This window comes from Heloderma suspectum, chromosome 12 (assembly GCF_057233095.1).
Source record: "Heloderma suspectum isolate Gila_16-S chromosome 12, 16-S_ref, whole genome shotgun sequence".
NCBI lineage: Eukaryota > Metazoa > Chordata > Lepidosauria > Squamata > Helodermatidae > Heloderma > Heloderma suspectum.
This window is the reverse complement of record NC_139469.1, coordinates 4,878,065-4,895,209: the sequence shown is the minus strand read 5'-3', so window position 1 is coordinate 4,895,209 and position 17,145 is coordinate 4,878,065. Positions and strand designations below refer to the sequence as shown.

At 51.2% G+C, this 17,145-nt stretch overlaps 1 protein-coding gene across 1 annotated transcript in view; it reads left to right on the top strand.

Moving 5' to 3' along the window:
* Positions 1–2,066: 2,066 nt before the first annotated feature.
* Positions 2,067–17,145, top strand: part of RAI1 (retinoic acid induced 1) — a 211,641-nt gene continuing 196,562 nt past the window's right edge. Inside the window, exon 1 of the mRNA XM_084818184.1 lies at positions 2,067–2,396. The gene's annotated coding sequence lies outside the window, so the exon portion shown is untranslated. The remainder of the gene's footprint in view (positions 2,397–17,145) is intronic.

Below are 17,145 nucleotides of genomic sequence, written 5' to 3'. Positions count from 1 at the left end.
TATAACAAAATTTTAGAAATAGCAGTCAACAATAAAAGCCAATGAAGAAAGCTTGAAAACACCTGCTGAAATAATATTATTTATTTATTTATTTATTTATTTATTTTTACAATATTTATATACCGCTCCTCATCAGAAGATTTCGGAGCAGTGAACAACATAAGAATAAAACAATGGTTAAAAGAGTTTAAAAAGTTAAAACATTTTTAAAAAGACAAATCCCAACGAAGTGGAATTCAACAACCCACGGCTGGTCATGCAAGGAAGGCCTCTTGAAAGAACGTCGTCTTCAGGAGGCGCTGGAAAGAACACAATGTTGGTGCCTGCCTGACCGCTAAAGGCGGGGAATTCCACAGAAAGGGGGCCACCACACTGAAGGCTCTTCTCCTGGTGGACTCCAACCGGGCCATAGGTCCATGTGGAACCACCAGGAGCAGGCCTCTGATGACCTCAGCGACCGGGCAGGTTGGTAGGGTAATACCATTCTCACTCATTTAAACATAAACAGCAATGGGGCCACGTGTACCTTTCTCGGGAGACTTTACTAGATTCTAGGTGCCACAACTGAAAAGGCCCTGTCTTTTGTGCCAGTCTGCTGGACACCGGACAGGGAGTGTGGGGAGAGACATGGAGAAGAACTGCATAAATGAAGGGGCAGGCAACCTGGTACCCTCTGCATGTTTTGTACTACAGCTCCCATAATCCCTGACCATTAGCCATGCTGGCTGGGACTTATGGGAGTTGTAGGCCAAAAATCCAAAGATAACCAGGTTGGCTGCCTTTGCATTATAGCTGTAATGTCAATGACAGCACATGGAATTCAACCTGCAGACAAATTGGCAGCTAATAGAGCTGATCATGGATTGGCATAATACTACGACCTGACCGACTGGCTCCAGACTTGAACCTGGCATCCACATTCCAAACTTCCAATGGCAGCCCCACGAAGGGCTCATTGCAGTAGTCTATCCTGGAAGTGACTACAGTGCGAATGATGGCAACCAGGTCCTATTTCTCGGACCTGCTTGCAATATACTTTGCTTAATCCGAGAGATCCCGTTATTCCAGGTGTATTTTTTAATAGCGGCCTGTACCTTACACATATATTTTGTGCCATACAGGTATGTAAGACAGAAAGCCAATACAGTAGCCAATATGCTTCTTGTGTACAGGGCTTTTGTCTTTGCCTGTGGCATACAATTCGGGCCATGGGAGAAGGAAGGCAGCTATGTTTTCCCCCAAAGTGTTGTCAGAAGTGGATGACGGAGCGGAAGGTGCATGACGGTCTGGGAAACACAGATGGAGTGGATATAACAAAATCCCTACAGCGAACTGAGGGGGCTATGGCGCTTGCGGCTGGGTTACCCCCAGCTCCCTGGCACGCCTCTCTTACATCCGATTACACACTGTCAGATTCACTTCTGAGCAGATATGCCTAGAATCTGGCTGGATTCTCGGCAGGAGAAGCGTCATACCTGGCTTGCTTTTAGCGGCCTTAGCAGCAGCGCGCAACTGGGATTCGTGCGTATTTCCCCCCCCTCCCCTTTTTCTTAACGCCAGAGAAGCAGCTGGTGGTTGAGGGCGGGGAAGTGCCTGCCGATCTATCATGTTGCATTTTGTCGTTTTAATAGTTTTTATTTTTAAATAAAATTTTAAAACTCCAAAACAAAAGAAGTGACAGTAGCGCATCCAGTTTATACATTTATCGATTTAAATTGCGCGCATCGCATCGCTTGCGTGTCACTTCGATACACGAAGAAAACTAGACCGGAGACCGGCCCCGGACGCCCCCCCCCCCGTCTAAGCGCGCACAGGATTGCGCCCGAAGCGCTCCCCCGCTGGGCGGGCGCGCCTCAAGGACGCCCGCGGCCCGGCCGGGTCTCCCGCCGCGGCGCCGGGGGGAGCCGCCCCCGCGAGCAGCGAGGCATCCGGCAGGTGGCGCTGCCGCCCCGGGCAGGACCCCCGGCTCTCCCCGGGGGCGCTCGAGCGCGCGTTTCCGAGGGCGCCCAGCGCCGCCGCGGAACTCCCCCCCGTCCCTTCCTCCCGCTCGCTCGCCGCTCCGGCGCAGAGGGGGCCGCGCTTGCACGCACGCCATGGCACGGCGAGGGCCGGCCGGAGGCGCAGCCGCGGGCGACCAGGGCCGAGGCCGGAGGCGCAGCCCTTGAGCGAGCCGTCGGACCGCCCCTGCCCCGCGCGCGCCCCGACCGCCCCTGCCCCGGCGCGCCTCTCGGCCGCAGCGCCGCGGACCTCGGCGCGCGAGGCAGCCGGAGCCTCGGAGGATGGATGGGCGCCGCGGGAGGGCGGCGGCGGCGGCGGCTGCTCCGGCCGGCTGCTCCGGCCCAGGTCGGCGCTGGCGCTCCTGCGCGTGGTGAGGCGACGGCCGGCGGACAGAGCAGGTAAGGGCGGCGGCGGCGGGCGGGGGCTCCGTCGGGGGACGGGCTCGCCTCCTCCGGCCTCTCCGGCGCGGGCCGGGCAGCCGCGCGAGGCGAGGCGCCTGTCCGTGCCCGCGCGCCACCGGCTGCCCAGGAGGGAGGCCGTTCCAGGGAGAGGCTTCTCCGGAGGCTTTTGTCGAAGGAGGCTTTTCCCTGCCTCTCCCCGTCTCGCCACTCGCGCGGTGCATGCTTGCGCGGGGAGTGGCGGGCCCTCCTGTCCGCCCGGGAGATCGCGAGGGCCGAGCTGAGCCGAGCCGAGCGCCGTCTCTGCGCGCGTGGGGCTGGATCGGATGTCGGAACAGTGCCTGCAGCAGGCAAAGAGGCGATCTTGGCTTTGAAGGGCGGGCGGGGGGGGGAGGGAGGGAGCCGTGGCTGGCTCTCTCTCGGTGTGTTCCTCCCCCCCCCCCATTGCCCAGGGAAATGCCTGCTTAGGGTCCGTGGGTGGCCGGTGCGCGCGCGCGATGGGGGGCTGCGCGCAAGGATGGAAAGGACCACACCTCGTTTCACTAGCGGGATTAGGCGGTGCTGCTGAGCAGGCGGCGGCGGTGCCCGCGCGGACGCGCGCGCACGCTGGGAGGCTCTGACGAAGTGGCCAGCGGGCGCATCTCCGGCTCAGCGGACACCGGGGTGCCTCTGCGCGGGTCGGGCGCGCCTCCCTGGCCGCGCCTGGGGAGCCGCATGGCGCCGGGCGAGGCCCACGGCGCATCTGGCCCCGCGCCGTCCCGCACCGACTGGCCTTTCGCGGCGGGGCCTTTCGCAGCCCCGCTGGAGCGATGCCGGGGAGCCCGCCGGCGCCCCTCTGCGCGCGGGCGAGCGAGGCACGCGCCGGCGGCCGAGCGACAGCGCTTCCCGGGCGCCAGCGGCCTCGGGGCCCGGGGCGGGAGGCTCGCCAGATGCCCGGGCCCGGGCCTAGCAGCCCGGGGGAGACCGCCTCGCGCGCTGGCTGTCCTCCGGAAGAGGAGCCGTTTGCTCTTGCGACACTTGGCGCGCGCACACGAGAGGAGGAGGCGGCGGGGGGGCAGAAGGGCAGAAAGCGCCAGAAAAGAGAGCCTCCGCGCCCCTGCGGCAGGGCGGCCTCGCGGGGGGCGGGGGGGCGCGGCGAGAAGAGAAATGGGGGCTGCTGCGCATTTCTCCTCCGGCTCTGCCGGGGCGGTGTTGTGTGCAATGTGGGATAGAAGCCCCCTCCCCCGCCTCCGCTCCAGACGAGCCCAAGCAACCCAGGAGCGAGGGGAGGGCCGGGGAGCCGCGGTTTGCCCCCTGGCGCTGGCTGGCATCGCAGCCCAAACACCAGCTCACAAAGGACAAGCAGCTCCCCTCCGAGGCGGGCGGCCTTGGCTCCTCGCGCTTGGCCACCCAGGGTCACAGAACAGGGGAGAGATGGGGGGGGGGCGTGGGACTGGCGGGGGGCATGGAAGGGGGCACAGGGCGGGAGGGGTGGTGGGACGAAGCTAGTATCAGTTTTGGGGGGAAGGAGGCCTAAGCCAGGGCCTCTCACGTAGGGAGGATGGGTTTTTCCCCGATAAAGCTCCCTTTCCAGTTCCAAGACAGGGCCCAGCAGGAAGTCGGGAGGGATTGCAGACTGGAAGGGAGGCCTCCAGCTTTCTTTCCAAGTGGGTAACAGACTTCCTGGCAACGTTAAGGTGGAAGAAGTGCGAGGGAGGGCCCCCCCCCCCCGTGGCTAAATTTGGGGCAGGGTCTGTTGGCTCTGCCCTGGAATGGCTGGGTTAGGAAAGGAGTCGAGGTCGTCACAGTAAATAAATAAACATCATGTATATAATGCTTTTCTGAAGTGCTCAAACAGCTTTGCATTAGCTCAGTAACCCCTCGCAACGGTCCTGTAAGGTAGGCCAATTTGATGGCATTGCAGATGAGGCTGGAAATATGGTTGCTCGACTGATCCTGCAATCCTGTACCTGGAGGAAAGTCTCATTGAACCTGGGGGGACTTACTCCTGTGTAGACATGTATAGGATTGTGCTGTTAGGCAGGCAGGTGAGCTCACAGATGAGCTGAGAATTTTGAACCAGGGAATTCCCCCAGCTCACATGGCAAACCGCTGCACCCCTCTGTATTATTTTAGTCAAGAAGCGTGGCGTCTTTTACGTCTGAGCAGAGCAGAGCTCTTCTCCCCCCCCCATGGGTCACTCTGCACGTCACGCGAGTCCAACGGGGAAGCAGCATGCATGTGCTTCACTGTACATGCGCTGCAAAGCGCATGTACAGCTGTGGCTGTGGCGTCCTGGGCTTGCGTGCGTGACACACGTATATTTGTGCATTCTGCTGCATGCCACATGCAACAGTCTTCGTGTAAGCTCATTTCAGTGTCGTTTATTTCACGGCAGTGCCTTCTGTGCGGGAAATACGCTGCATGTTTCTCGACCCTAAGTAAACATGGTATACACCCACCTGTCTGGTGTAAGAACTGCCTTGCTGGATCAGTTCAGGGTCCATTGAATCTTTCGTTTTGCTTCCATTCCTACAGCACCCAGGCAAATGCTGTCTAGGACCTTACAAGCAAATCTTGAAACTGAACACTTTCCGATGTTCCTTGACCCCCAGCGCTTGTTTCGGAGGCCTGTTGCCTCTGGACATGGAGCTTCAACTTAGTATGTGCCACCTTGTCCGTATTAAAAGCCATCTAAGTCAGCCTGTGCTAACCTGGTGCCCCCAGATGTGCTGGACTACAACTCCCACTATCCCCAACCAGCATGACCAGTGGCCGGGTAAGCTGGGAGTTGTAGTGGAAAACACGCCTGCAGGAATGCAAAAGAAAACCTCCAAACAGCTTGTGGATTCTACCTATATCTCTGTTTGTAAGGGAAAAGGGGAAAATACACATATAGTTCAATGTACTGCCCCCTCTGTCAACAGTTAGATTTAAATTCAACATGTTTCTTTTTATTTAACTGTTTTGTTTTGTTTTTTGTTTGTCTTTCTGTTGGTTGGTTTAATTTTATTTTGGAAAATTAGTGAAACCTTTAAATAAGAAGACAAGAAAACACGCCAGCAGGGTCCCATGTTGGCCAAAGCGGGCCAAAGCCTCTTCTTATGGCAGTGAACTGCACAAGCTAAAATCATGTGTTGCAGGGAAGAAATGATTCCTTTTGTCAGTCCTGAACCCTCCACCAATCAGGAGCTAGGAGGTGGGGCTTCCTGCTGAGGGAGGATGTGGTGTATTCCCCCCACTCTTTTTTTTTTTTTTTTAAGGAATTCACCCCTGACTGGTGGTGTTTCCGACGGGTAGGCTGGGTTCCAAGCAGGCCTGGCGCGATCCTTCAAGACGCTCAGAAGGTCACTGTTGCAAAGGCGGCAGACGCCGTTGAAGAGCTTCTCCCTTTTCAGCCGCCAACAAGGACAGGGGTCAGAAACTGCATTAAGAGGGCCTAAGGGGCCGAGGAATGATTTCAGAACATAAAAACAGGGAGCCAAGTATGTTGGAAATTATTGGGCTGAACAGTCTATTGGCTCTGTTATGCTGGCGGCCTGCTAACTTCACCATCATGCCGATGCAGTCCCCCAGCGACACCATTTCTTGCAATCCCGTCAACGCAAGAGACTTAGGCCTGATCCTAAAGCTGACCAGCTGGTGCAGCCAGACCACGGGATTCCTCTGCAATTTTATTATCTATGAATGCAATAGAATCTAATTGTAGACAGTTCTGTTTTAAAGAGCCTGGTTGTGCTTGCCGGTTCTCCCCATGCTGTTTCACTTACCGGCCAGAACTCTGGAAGGCGGGAACAGACTTGCTTCTTGCGGAGCCATTGGGCAGAATATGGCCTATGTGTGTTTCCGCCTAGCCCCAGAAATAAAAGGGTCTAGAGCTGGGGTGGGGAACTTCTGGCCCGGAGGCCTAATCTGGCCCGTGGAGACAGGGCCGGCCCTCCCCTTAGGCAGAGTGAAGCAGATGCTGGGAGGCGGCAGCAAGGTGCTGGAGGAGAGATCTGTGGGTGGGCCATGTGACCTGCTCTGTGCCCCCTAAGTTAGCCTGCGGCCTTCAGGGACAGTGGAGAGTACTGGCCCACCATCAGTGTTGAAGATGAATCCATCTGGCAGTCCAGTTGGCTTTTGTACATGGAATGGGAGGGGGCGCCATCTCGCCCTTTGCCTCAGGCAGCAAAAGGTCTTGGGTTGTCACTGTGTGGAGGTTCCCCATCTGGCCTGCAGTGGATTTGGCGCCTTCCATGGATCCTCCCTAAAGCCCCACCCCCAGCGGATGCCAGGGTTGAGGAAGGGAATCCCTGGTGTTATTTCCAATCATTGATTGGAGATTACAGGGGGATTCCACTTCCTTAGTGTGCCACTACCCCTCCCCATTGGGACAGGGAGCGGTGTGCTAAGTACTTTGCCTGTCCTGCATCCCGCCCAACGGGGGAAGGCATTGGACAGAGGATTGCTCCTCCATCAGCGCCTCGGTTGAAGCAACTTGCTGGTCTTCCCTAGCTGGGAAAACCCAGGTCCACCGAAGCCAACCAGGAAACCCTGTGCATAGCAAAGCCGGATCTCCAGCTGAAGCACCAGCTACTGCTGCAGTCTGCTGTTTGGCTGAGGACCGGATGATGTCAGGGGGCGTGGCCATGCCCCTGACATCATCTGGCCCATGGAAGCCTGGGTGGGGATCATTCAGGCCCCCACCCAGAAGACATTCCCCACCCTAGAGAATTAGAGTGCTTCCGGACAAGGCTTTTCATGTACAGTTGCCCTGACTCATTCACATAATTTTACGGAAGGGTCCCGACGATGTTGCCTTTTGTTTGTAACCCTTCCATGTTTTCCCCTTGCTTCTTCTGTCGTTTTTCTAGGGATGTCCATCACTGTTGAATTCAACAGACTCCCACAAACACTTGACTTGGCTTTTATTTGTGGGCCAAGCTACTGGGCTTTCCCAAGATCCGGGAATGTCTGTTTCCTGTCTGTCTGTCTGTCTGTCTGTCTGTCTGTCTATCTATCTATCTATCTATCGATCTATAAATTTGTGCAAATTGTGGGGTGCACTTTGTGTGACTTATGCAAATTTCAGCCACAATTTGTGTAATTTACACAAAGTTTGGCCAGAAATTACACATTTTGCAGCCACAATGTGTGTAAATCATGCAAATTGCACCCTGCAATTTGCACACATTTTTATTTACATAAATTTTTAAAACCCAGAAAAATCCACAAGGTGGCCCGACTCAATGCAGATCAAGCCGGGCCAGCTCACGAGGAAATGAGCCAAAATCCAGGGGGCCGAAGTGATGAAAGTTTGGCGAGCTCCCCCCACCCCCACCCCGGACAGATTCCTCTGACATCCCTACTTTTTTCTTAGCAGAAAAAAAATGGGACCTCTGCACAGTATTTTTTGATTGGTAGCCCTTGGTCTGGAAGCACCCTTCTTAAAATGGAAGCTGAATATCCGGGGGCGGGGGTGGGGTGGGACTGGAATATTCCAACAGGAGCCAGTCCACTACAACCTCCCCCACCCCCACATGGCTGCAAGCCCACTGTCAGCCCTACTTTGTACTCTCCCACAGTACCAATGTTAATAATAAGAAACTTGTACGAATTGGTCTCTGTATCATTGGCATTAGCTCCAGTGGCAATAACTGCCCAGTCTGGATTCTGCTTGTAGCTGAACTGGATTGGGCCAGACTGGATTTAATTCACCGGAGTGCTCCCATATGTTCCACCTGTTTTCTCATCCCTGGTAAATTACTATCCCTAATTTGTCCTTATTTTTGCCTTTCGGAGATGCCTGTGTAAAATGGTTGTCAGTGGGAATCACTAGCATTGGTGTTCTTCATAGAATCATAGAATAGTAGGGTTGGAAGAGGCCTACAAGGCCATTGAGTCCAACCCCCTGCTCAGTGCAGGAATCCAAGTCAGAGCATCCCTGACAGATGGCTGTCCAGCCTCGTCTTGAATGCCTCCAGTGTGGGAGAGCCCACCCCCTCCCTAGGTCATGGGTTCCATTGTCGTATTGCTCTAAGAGTCAGGACGTTTTTCTGATGTTCAGCCGGAATGTGGCTTCCTGTCACTTGAGCCCATTATTCCGTGTCCTGCACTCTGGGATGATCGAGATGAGATCCTGGCCTTCCTCCCTGGGACAACCTTTCAAGTACTTGAAGAGCGCTATCCTACCTTCCCTCAGTCTTCTCTTCTCAAGGCTCAACATGCCCAGTTCTTTCAGTCTCTCTTCATAGGGCTTTGTTTCCAGTCCCCTGATCCAGTCCTTCGGCGTTCAGCCCCCTCATTCCAGGGCATCTATAGCAGTTCTGTCTCCGAGCTGGGAATGGATGCATCTCTTCTCTAGTGCACATGCCCATAAATACCCGTACATGAACACTAAAGCGCAAGGTGGCGTATGGCTTGTAATTTCACACTCCGCAGCTTGGAGAGATTGCTTTGGATCCGTCAGTATCATAGCATAGGGTGAGAATGTACATTTTTCAAGTCTGATTTTAACCCAAAGAAGCACAATCTTCCTTATTTATTTATTTAGAGCATTTTTTCCCCACTCTTCAATCTCTTCCTTGGCTTTTAAATCAGCAGAGGACAAGCTTATCGGACAGTCAAGGAAGGTGGCATTCAGCTTTGGCAGGACAACAGTGATGCTGTAAGGGTTTCCCTATTTTTTCCCAGGAAACAGTGAAGAGGGTGCGGTCCTGAGCTCAGGGGTGTTGCCAGGCACATAAAAGATTTGGTGCCAGGCCCACAGGACACAAATCAACATAAAATCTGCACATGTGTGTGCAGATTTACAAATAATTACCAAGGTTTTTTTAAATTCTTAGAATGCAATGTCAGCTAATTATTTTCTCATCCAAACCATCTCAAATAGAATAAAATTAATTTGTACCCGGCTTCAGATCATCTCAAACCAATGGGGAAAAAAAGTGTTTTTCTAAGCTTAATTGCCATGGGGTGGGATGTTGCAGCAGGTGGGGAAGGGGAGAGCTAACCCTTTCCTCCCCAGCTATAATCCCCATTAAAAATTGCCACCTGTATGGCAATTACGCTGGGGGGTGGGGCAGGCGGACACACCTTCCATTGGCACCAGTGGATACTCAGGGCTGTGTGGAATATACCTGGGGCCCTGAGAAATAGACTCGGGGCTTAGAAGTGGCCGTGCTGAGCTCCTTGGCACTGCAGAGTGAGAGGCTAATTATGCATTACAACAAACATGAGCAAGTAAGTCCTGGTACCATTTTTATAACAAAAAGCCCGGGGTGGGGGGCAGGATTCACAGCGGAGTAAGGATGCATAGATTTTGTTAAATCTATTCCATCTGTGTTTCATGGATTGCCAGGCATCTTTTGTTCTGTCATCCACTCACTGAGAGAATTGGATTTTTTTAACCAGAATTTCATTCTGTTTGCGCTAATTCATATTAGTGGCAATGTGTATTTGCGCAAATGCGCTAATCCGCATTAGTTAATGCGAACTGGTGCAAATCCCCCCACTCGGTGAAAAGACGGTCCGCAAGTCCGTGGAATCTGTGCGACTCAGGAAAAGTTAGTCCACTGTGGAATCCACCAGTTGGATTTATAGAAATCTGAACTCATTTGAATCTGTTGTGGATTCCTCTGACATCCCTAGAGTGGAGAAGCAGTTCTACGTATGTGCTTAATCCTTTCTCGCCTGCTGTTTCTCCATTCCAAATTGCCCCCTTAAGTGGCTTCTCCCCTACAAGGTTCCAAGAGTGTGTGCTTTCCTAGCAAACTTCCCTCAACGAGGGGCCGTCGATCGGGGTGAAGTACCTGCTTTGCATCCAGAACGCTCCAGGCTCAGTCTCTGGCATCTCCCATTAAAAAGGATCAGGTGCCAGGTAGACCCTTTCTCTCTCCGAGACGCTGGCAATCAGAGTAAACAAAATGGGGCTAGATGGACCTGGTAGAAGGCAGCTTCTGATGTTCTTAACTCCTCTTGGGAGAATTTACCAATAGAGGGTTGCAGCGAGTTCCCGGCCCCCGGTCGTGCCAATTCCGGTTCCTTCCCTTTCCTTATTTTCGGCCTCGTCCTACTTCACGGCTCCCTCTTAGTTAGGTGTTAGCTCCAGCTGTACCTGTGTTGATGGAGAGAACTCATCTGCCAGGTTCCCTCTCCCTGCAGGTGCTGCGCGCCCAGTGTGCAAACAGCAGGACGTCAGGTTCTCTCAGTAGGGCATGGCAGAACAGCAGGACCCAGAAGAGACTTAGATGTGCCAGTCTAGGTGGGAAAAGAGGGGCAATGTAGGGCGAGGACAGATTTTAGCACTGTTGTGCCATGCAGTGAATTGCGCCTTGGTGAAGAGCAATGGAGAACGGGCCATTGCTCAGTTATAGTGTACATGCTTTGTATGCAAAAGACCCCAGGTGCAGCCCCTAGCATCTTCAGTTGAAAGAAATGAAAACCAGTTGTTTTCCGGGCCAAATTCAGGGTGTTGGTTTTGATCTTTAAAACCCTATATGGTTCCGGCCCAGCCTATCTTAAGGAGCACCTCCAGCAACACCAGACAGGCCGCTTAACAAGATCAGCCTCGGATGGCCTTCTCTCTGTCCCATCAGCCAGGACTGCTAGACTGGTGGGGACAAGGGAGAGGGCCTTTTCTGTGGTGGCCCCCACTCTGTGGAACTCCCTCCCTAGGGAACTCCGTCATGCCCCCTCTTTAATGAGCTTCCGCCGTGCATTAAAAACGTAGTTGTTCAGGCAGGCATTTGGGGTGGGTTAGGGTATTTTAGAAAATGTTTTTATTGTAGAATTTTATTGTTTCAAACTGTTTTATTATACGTTGTACATCGCCCAGAGTGGCTGGGTGACCAGCCAGATGGGCGATTAATAAATTTAATAATAAATAAATAAATAAATAAAAGGATCTTGAGCAGAAGGCCTGGGAAAGGCTTTTCTTGGAGAGCTGCTTCCAATCCCACTAGACCCGGGGTAGGCAGTGTTGTGCCTGGGGCACCAGTGTGCCCACGGATACCTTTCTTGGCACCCACCAAGGTGCCCTACTCCTCACACTTCCTTTTTTAATTATTTAACTTTAATACATTTTCTTACCAGCAGCTGGGATTGCTGTGAAATAAGTTTCTGTTGGTGCTTAAAACTCAGTTCAAAGGAGTTGTTTAGAGGGTTGGGGCTCAGACCCTCCCTCTGCCTTGTACTCGGTCTTTTGGGCAGCTTGCTTGGCCTTTGCCATGCCTTCCATGACAGCCATTTTGTGGTGGTGCCCTGGACAATTTCTCAAATTGCCAAATGTGCCCATGGTCCAAACAGGTTGCCTACTCTGAATAGGGATTTCGGAGGGAAATTAGGGAGGGGGTAAAGCTCATGGAGCTTTAATCAGCTCGGCCCCTGGACTTTGGTTCACTTTCCTGTGAGCTGGCCCGACTAGATCTGCATCGAATCGGGCCAGTTTGCAGATTTCTGGTTTTTTTAAAAAATGTGTAAAAAGAAAGTTGCACAAATTGCAGCTGCCATTTGTGCAAATTATTGCCAATATATGCACAAATTATGCAAACTGCAGCCACAGTTTGCACAAATTATGCATATAGTGATTGTAATTTGTGGAAATCGCAAGCAAAATTTGCATAATTCATGCAAATTGCAGCCACAATGTGTGGAAATTGCTTTTTGCAGTTTTTCTAAAAATCCAAAAACTGTCCTGGATTTTGGGAAGAAAATGCCGTCTCGGCTCACAAATGCAAACCAAGTCAGGGCCGCTGTGGAAATCTGGTGAGCCCAAAGAAGGCCGTGTTTCCTGGTGACAGAACATCCCTATCCCTGAACTTGAGAATATTGGGCTAGATGGTAAAGTTGCTTTGTAGAACACCTACAGCCAGGTATTGAACCTCAAGTCCCTGGGATCCCAACACAGCTGTCTGGGGTTCAATAGATGGCCACACCTCCTTCCCCTTTCACGATGTGGTTCCCACTTTCCCCCATGACTGACAATTGTTTGGCGGCTTCCCATCTTTTGCATAGTTTCTTCCCCCTTCTGAAAGGTCAAAATGCCTCTCCTATGGCGTAGTGACATGCAGGAGGAGCTTTAAGCTCACATATCCTGGCATTTTTGACCCCACCCCTTTTGCCTTTGATCCCACCCTCCACTGGAATATGGCCCCTGAGAGCTTCTCTGAAATGGGATTCGGCCTTTGTGCTGAAAGAGGTTCAACACCCCTGACCTATACAATGCTTTTACTCTGCTTGTTCAGATCTACCGTTTCCAGGAAGCCATTCCTTCACCCCCATTCTATCTTTACTGTCCTTAATTGCAAAGACGGCTTAGGTAGTGCTAGTCCTCGCCTAGCGCTGGGCTATTGTGGCTTTTTTTAACCAACTGCTGTGCTGTTTGTTATTTATTATAATTTATTTATTTTATTTATTTAAAACATTTGTATCCCACCCTGTATCATTCAGATCTCAGGGCAGTGTACAGATAAAATAAATTTAAACAGTAGAAAATAATAAATAAATAATTTAAACAGCTAAAAACATATTAAACATTAAACAAGCCAATACCAATTAAAATATAAAACAATAAAACAGTTCAGACAGGATGCTACTCTAGGGAATGCATTTAGCCCTCAAAGGCTTTGGTAAAAAGCCATGTTTTTACTTGGCGCCAAAAGGAAACCAAGAGATACTGAAGCTGAAGCTCAAATATTTTGGCCACTTAATGCGAAGAGAAAAGTCACTGGAAAAGACCCTGATGCTGGGAAAGATTGAAGGCAAAAGGAGAAGGGGACGGCAGAGGATGAGATGGCTAGATAGCATCACCGATGCAATGAATATGGACTTGAGCACACTCCGGGAGAGAGCGCAGGACAGGAAGGCCTGGCGTGCTGTGGTCCAGGGGGACACGACTGAACAACTGAACAACAAAGGAAACCAATGTCTGTGCCAATCAGGCCTCCAGGGGGAGGGCATTCCACAACCAGGGTGCCACAGCAGAGAATGCCCTCTCCCACACCCCACCAGAGTGTATTATACTGCATTTTATTCTTTTAAATATTTGTATTGTATTTTATAGTTTTAACTGTTTTAAAATGGCATTTTGGTTTTTTAAATGGTTGTAATCCACCCAGAGAACATTTTGACGGGTTGTAATCCACCCAGAGCTATTGGGCAGATTAGAATTGTGCTAAATAAATAAAGATTAGCCACACCTGATGTCATAAGGAGAGCCCTGCTGGATCAACCAAAGATCTGTTTAGCTCAGCATCCTGTTTCTAAGAACAGAAGTTCACAAGCAGGGCATAAAGCTTTTCCAGGCCAGCTGTCCACATCTTCTAAGAGGGAGATGGCAGGATGGGAGGGGAGAGGAAAGACATCCTGAGAGGGAGGGATCCCCAGCGGCTACTCATCTTGCATCAGCAACGGATCCGTCCCAGAGAGTTCCAGAGCTCACAACCAACTTGCAGTTGTCCCAACTGCAGGTTCTGATCCACAGTTTGAGAGCCTAAACAACAGAGCAGCCTTTCTCCAGCTGGTGTCCCTGGACTACAACTCTCATCAACCTCAGCCAACCTACAGACCCCGTCGATCCTTGCGGTCATCTGGGGAGGCCGTCCTGGTGGTGCCACCTACGTCTGAGCTCTGCTCCGCAGCCGTTTGGAGCAGGGCATTTGGCGTTGTGGCACCCGCTATGTGGAATAATCTCCCTCCCGAGTTTAGACGCGAGCCGAAACTTTTGATCTTTAGGCACATGTTGAAGCCCCATCTGTTTCTGCAAGCCTTCCCTGGGTAGCGTAGCCTGCCATCTCACACAGATACGATATAGCCTATGCATTGGTCTTTTTTTATGTTTCTAAGAAATCTATAGATGTAAGCAGTTTATAAACACTCCTAGATAAGTAATAAATAAATAGAGGAACTGCAAACAATCCAGTGTTGTTAAGTGTGTGTGCGTTTGAGAGAGAGAGACCTCCTTCAGCACCCTAGAGTGACCTAGGAACATCGGAAGCTGCCCTATACTGAGTCAGACCCTGGATCCATCTAGCCCAGTATTGTCGATGCTGACTGGCAGCAGCGGCTCTCCGGGGTTTCAGGCAGGATTCTTTCCTTGCCATACCTGGAGAAGCCGGGGGTCCAACCTAGGACCTTCTGCATGCAAAGCAGGGGCTCTGCCACTGAGCTACGGCCCTCTACGGACTTGCGGGTGTGAGTTTCTTATCTGATGGTAACAAGCACGTAGTTCTATCCAAGCACGGCTGGACGAGGTGGCCTCCTTTTCAGCTTTGCCAGTTCTCAGCATTTGTTTTGTTTCTTACATTTATCCTCCATCCTGTCCCACAGACAAAGAGCAGCTTGCACAGTGTCAAGGGCTCCTTGGAGGCCTCTCTCAGTCTAATCCAGTAGCCAAGTCCAGACACAGACAAAGGGATTCTTTTCAAAGCGTTATTCCTCTTTTACAACTGAACAACTCTACTGTTAGCAACTAGATATGAGCAGCAGAGTACCTATGCCCTAAGTTGGAACAGTTGATCCCCGTTTGAAAGGGAATCACTGGCAGACCCTGAACTTATGGGCTAGGGAGAGTCCCTCCCCTTTTCCCTTGGATCCTCTGGGCGCAACTGTTGTTTGCGCGCCAACCGGGCACTACGCCTCCTTTCCGCGCCCTCCATTTGGCGCCACTCTCAGCGTCGCGCGTCCAAGTCTGCTTCCCGCGCTCTGTCACTTCCAGGACTGCTATCTAAGCTAGGAATGCCGGTGGCAGGAATATCCGTCAGCCGTTGGCCCTGGGAAAGAGGAGCGTGCTCCTCTCCCAGGAGCAGCTCCTCTTCCTCAGAATCAGAACTACTCTGGGATTCTATGGGCTCAGTGTCCACCCTGACACACAGATGGCTTCACTTCAGCCTTAGCTTTATATAAGGGCTTTGCTTTCTATATGGGCTTTTCTGCTGTAGCTGGTTTCATGGCATTCAAAATAGTAGAATAAGGAAGCAGCTCATGCTGTTGGGGGTCGGGAGAGGAGGTAGAGAGACAGCAGGTACCACTGGTTACCAGTGTGTTTCTGAGCCCAATTGAAAGTGCTGGTTTTGACCTTCGAAGCCTTAAACGGTTTGGGACCAAAGTTTTTGAAGGACCCCCTTCACCTATAACAGCCTGCCTGCACTTTTAAGATTAGCAACAGAAGCCCTTCTCACTTGCCCACCTTTGAGGGCAGTTAGGTGGGCAGGTACACGAGAGAGGGCCTTTTCTGCAGTGGCCCCGCACATATGGAAAATGTTGCCCTCAAGGGACTGAAAGGCCCCGTCGTTGCAGGCAGTTATGGAGGCTGTGAAGCCCTGCCTGTTGACTCTGCACATTCCCTGATCGTGTTTTATCGGACTACCCTGGGTTGTAGTTGCAACTGTGTTGTAGATTTTGCCTTATGCTGGTGTTTGTTGTCTTTATGAACGTCTGCGGATTCCGTATCAATTTTTATTATTCAAATTTTATTGTAAGCTCCTGCCTAGAAAGGCAGCTTAGAAATATTTTAAATAAATAAATAATCACAGACCTAGCTATTTTGAAATTCAGCGAGTTCCTATAGCATTTCTTATTTTCCCCATGTCTCCTCAGAGTTTGCCCTGGATGTTTTTGTGCATGTGCTTTTGCTTGCAGGCTCAGGCATAATGTGATCTGGAGCCATACTAAGGAAAGACATTTTTGTCATGTGTTTTCACTGAGTGTTGCACTGCAGTATGGGCTTTGCAGTATTAAAGGTGTGTGCACGTTATAGCGTTCTCAGTCATGCACGTGTTTTTGCTCTCAGTCGCACCCAGTATTGTAGGATTCGGTAAGATTAGTTTGCAGTAGTTGGTTTGGCAAGAGGGGGTTAAAATACCGTGAAAATGCAGGTGTTTTGGCATAGCAACATTGAATGCTGCAAAGAATATATATATATATATAGGATCTCACGAGAATATCAATGTTCGCATGACAATGATGAAAACCTCCTGGTCCTGTGTGATTGTTTTAAGTGGATTTGTTAAAAGAAGATTTTCTCATGGCTGCCAGACTGATCAAGGGAGATCCATGTGGCAGGAACCACAGTGTTCGACCTGAATTCCATGTTTGCCACTTTGAGATGTAAGCCAAGTTGTGAGTCACTTGTTCACCTAAAGCAGTGGTTTTCAGACTTTACACGATAGGGGAACCCTTTCCCACATCAGTGTCTCTGGTAAGGAACCTCCTCACGTCTCCCATGCAAAGTGTGCATGATACGTTGCAGATGGTTTTGTTTATTTTTTCATTTAAAGCCGTTGTACCCCACTTTTTGATCAGATGATCGTTACGGTGAGTTGACTTACGACCGATGGAAACAATCTTAAGGAAGTGTGTGAAGGGTGGCTACTTTTGCCTAGCCAAAAAAAAAAAAAAAGAGAGAGGACCAAAGAGGACACATTTGCATAAGATTTGCCTGCGCTAAACTACATGTATAAATGCAAATTTGGAAATTGTTACTATAATCTAGAAATACCATACATCTCACCATGGTGGGGAAGACGGTGACCAGTGTGGTTACTCAGTCTACTGTCCAGGTGCTAACTGTAGGGATGTTGGAGGAATCTGTCTGGGGGGTGGAGTTCGCTGAGCTTTCATCAGCCCCCCCCCCCCCCCGGACTTTGGCTTGCTTCCCTGTGAGCTGGCCCCACTTGACTGCATTGAGTTGGGCCAGCTTGTGGATTTTCCGGTTTTCTTCTTCTCGTAAATACAGAGTTGCGCAAATGGCAGCTGCAGTTTATTTGCATAAGCTGTCAACTATCTATTT